Source organism: Trachemys scripta, chromosome 4 (assembly GCF_013100865.1).
Source record: "Trachemys scripta elegans isolate TJP31775 chromosome 4, CAS_Tse_1.0, whole genome shotgun sequence".
Taxonomy (NCBI): Eukaryota; Metazoa; Chordata; order Testudines; family Emydidae; genus Trachemys; species Trachemys scripta.
In genome coordinates, this window is record NC_048301.1 from 675,113 (window position 1) to 679,316 (window position 4,204).

Genomic DNA, 4,204 nt, shown 5'->3' on the forward strand with positions numbered 1-4,204 from the left:
GTGCCCAGGCCAAAGCCCAAGCCCCACCACCTGGGGTCAAAGGCAAAGCATGAGAGTTTCAGCCCTGGGTGACGGGGCTCAGGGCACAGGCCCCACGCCTGTGAAAGAAGCCCCTGGGCTTCAGTTTTGGCCCCACCAGGCTTTGGAATTGTCCCCCCGCCCAGGGCAGTGGGGCTTGCATGGGCTCAGGCTTCAGTCCCCCTGACCTGGGGTCATGTACTAATTTTTATTGTCAGAAGGGGGTCACGGTGCAAGGAAGTTTGCGTCCCAAGCCCCCCCCCCCCCCCCCCCCCCCCCGCAAAACTTGCCTTTGACTAAAGCATGTCTTCCAGAAGGGCTTCCAGTCTTGATATGAAGACATGAAGAAATGGAGAATCCTCCATTTCCCTTGAGTTTCCAGCACTGGTTCTTGTTGTGCCTTTTTGCCACAGCCCTGGCTTGAAAGCTAATGTTCAGGTGCTTGTCCACTCTGACCCATAAAACCTTTTCAAAAGACTCAGTTACCTATTTTGTAGGTCCGTCCTGCATTACCCCACCCAGCTTACCAAACAGCCCAGAGTGCTCCATACAAGTGTCCTGTCCTCATCAGTATTTACCACGCCACCAATCTTTGTGTCATCTGCAAATTTAATCAGTGGTGATTTTATATTTACTTCCAGACCATTGATCAAATTGTGGAATAGTGTATTGATCCATGCCGAACTCTGGTAGAAACAACCTATTCAATGATTCCCCAGGGAGAGCTACTTTTGGAGATCGGTCAGTTCGCCATTTCTTAAACCACTTAACGTGTGCTCTGTGGATACTGTAGAGTGCGAAATTTAATCAGAACGTCGTGCCTTCCAAAAGTCTGTGTATATTCTATGCAGTTACCTTTATCAGCCACACTTGTGATCTCCTCTAAGAATGCAATCAGATTTGTCTGTCAGGAGCTATTTCCCATAAATAGGTTCTCTGTGTATGTAGCTACATGACAGGTGGAATACATTCTTCAATTTCAAGTCTTATTTTCTGTACTTGTTTAGCCAGTTCAAAGGACTACCCTCATTGCACCTTGTCCTGGCTGAAATTCTGCACATTCTATCTTGAGCTGATGCTCTCCATGCACTTAGAGAGGAGAGCCCCAGAAGGAGAAGGGAGAGCTGAGCAATAAAACAGTAAAAACATGAAAGAAATTGGGGTGAATGCACCCATCCCGGTCCCAGCCCGCAGACCTGGAGACTGACAGGGCCCGCATTTCACCCCAGCGGAGTACAGACCTACATGCAGACAAATGGCGCCTCCCTCCAATGGGTCTCTCAACACTCCAAGATGCAGGAAACAGATTTGACTGAACTATGCTGGTGCGGCAGAGATCCTGCAAACCAACTCTTACAGAGGTACTCAGCTTTGCAAAGGCTGTTGTTGGAGGCTCCTTTGAAAGCCTGCACCATTTCCTGGCACCATAGCTATTATCTGTTCCCAGCCAACAACAACTAAGAACTACAGCATTGGCATGATTGAAGAGAACCAAATGAGCCCAACCGAGCCCATGAGAGCACAGGGACCGGCCGAGAACAAAGCCTGTGCCACTGTCTGAGCAGCAGAGCGGTGTGGAATAGCACTCAGCAGTAACAACAAGCACCAGCCTGAAGTGTCAGTGGTGGCAGGAGGAAAGCTCTGCGCCACCCAAGAAATGGACTTAAAACAGGAATTAGGGGAAATATACCGACGTCGGGGTTGTAAATCAAGGTTTAAAGATCCTGGTAAACGTCTGTGCACATGCATAGCTCAGGAGGTGGCTTTATAGGTCTGAAGCGTGAGATTTGCATGGTGGTGTGAGCTCTCAGTGGAGAGCCGAGGTTTGCATTTTCTCCGTCGTGAGCAGACAGCGGAGCATGGTACGTGACTATCTGCGTACAGCAGAGAGCGGCAGGAGGGAAGCTGTTTCATCGGCAGCAGGTGAAGGTCAGCGCAGAGCAAAGAGAGAAAGCATTTCTCAACAGCTGGCCTAAATTTAGTCTTTATTGCCTCAGCACCCATTGTAAAAATAAGCTGTTGTGATGTTCTTAATCTACCCCCTGATTGCTGGTATTTGTCAGCTTTGCAGTTTTCTTTACACCGCTGTATGAAGAGAATGAATGGATGAGAATGGATAATACAACAGCTGGCTAAAACAAAGAGTTGGTGCCATGAAAGGTTTTCTATAACTGGAGAAGTGGATTTGAGACGACAGATACAAAATATGACTTCTCCTGGAAAACATCATGTAAAATGAAAATAAAAGCAAAGGAAATTGCTGAAACAGTTGGAGACAGATTATGGTTGGGCCTCCCCACTCCCCAAATGTTAATGCATCAAAGATACAGTAGATTATATTCCCCAGAGTCCAAGAGGATGGGAGCAAGCCTGCTAAACACAGATCAGTCGTCTCTTGGACTCATGATAGCAATGTCTGATTGCACCAATCTGTCACATACAACTGTACCAAATATTTAATTGCCTCATAAGTAAAACATTCATTGTTAAAACGGAATTGCTGGAAAACATTTGCAAAGATTTGACTTTGGCTCGGCTGCCAGGAACAGAGGAAATGGATCATAAGTGAATTGTGCTTTCCGCAGTGGATTTCACTGCATTTTAATTTAATCATGCCCCCTGGAGTCTTATTCATTTATCTCCGGGATCAGTGTGCGCAACACTTCTGCTCTCAGATATCAGCTCCAGTTTACAGTGTCTTCAGCCTTTTGGTCCCTTTTCACCTGGGTCACAGATTACAAAGATAGCGAATAAAACAATATGAACTTTACAACAGTCCCTTGTCCAGTTTTCATATGCAAATGAGGCAGCTGCATCTTGATTTCTCCTGAAGTTTCCCTGCTTGTCACTTCGAAAATATCACAGCCCCAGAGCTGCACAATCTGACAGTGACTGCAAGTTGCTGGAACCTGAAGCCACCTTTTGGGCTCTGTTCTAATGTGTTTAGAATTAACCCCTTGTAGGCGGTCTGAGAGCAAAGGATGGTGGAAAGAGGAGACAGCTGGTCTTTTCCCAGTTTTTAATGCTAATGCATTTTCAAGCCGTCGTTACTGTACACAGTTAATGAGAAGCACAGGGCCAGGGCAAGCTGCTGTATCGCTGTTCGGGCACAGCTTGGGTTGAGGCCTGTACTATATCCGCATCTACAGTGACTGAACAGCATCGACACCCTGGAGCGGCTCACTCTCCTTCCTTGTATGTCCCCATTCCAGCAGCGGCTGTTAATGCTCACACAGCATTTCCCACACCGACTAACACACGTGCAGGGGACACGGAGAATCTGGCTACACCAAACGTTTCGGTTTTGTAGAAATTTGGTTTTAGCCAAAATTAATAGAGAGATTTGAGGTTAAAGCAACAAGGACATGGTGGGATCCCAGCTCCTCTCCTTCTGCTGAGAGAACGGCCCTGACTTCTCTCTCCTTGGCCTCACTTCCCAAGACAGGAGAGTGATGTGGGAGCAGCAGGAGGAGCTGGACTGGTTGGGGGTCCCAGCTTCGTGTGGTGTTTAGATGCTGCTGTAATTATGAGAACTGGGAGCACCGGCAGTTGGGAGTCGGAAAGGACAGGAAACAGGAAGGAGGGGGAGGAGTTGAGGAGGCTGGGAGAGTTACAGAGGGTGCAGCAGCAGCTGGGTAAAGAGGTTTCCACTGTAAAAATAAAGTCCTGTTGAAGCTTGTTAGTACCTGCCTGGTTGATACAACACTTCGCACCAGTGGGCTGAGCAATGACAGCACTTCCTGGTCAGATGACGCTGGGGCACCTGTTCTAATCTAGGGTTACCATTCGTCCGGATTCCCCCAGACACGTCCGTCTTTTTGAGCTAAAAATAGCATCCGGGGGGAATTTGTAAATGTCCGGACTTCCCCCCCCCCCCCCCCCGTGCAGAGCGCGCGCGGCTAACAGGGCAGCCGGCCGGATGGTGCCACTTACATGGGGCTCCGACAGCCAGAGAGACCCTCCTCCGCCTCCCCTGCAGCAGAGATCACTCCCTCCCTCCCTGCATTCGCAGATCGCCTCCGGCAGTCTGGAGCTCCTCCCCCACTGCTGCTGGGACAAGCCTTCCGGGACGAACGGCTCCTGCTGTTCCTGAGCAAGTTCACAGAGACGTTAGGCGAAGGCCAACAACAAGGGGGCCAGGGGGTCGGAGAAGGGGCAGGGAGGTTCTGGAGGGGGCAGTCAAGAG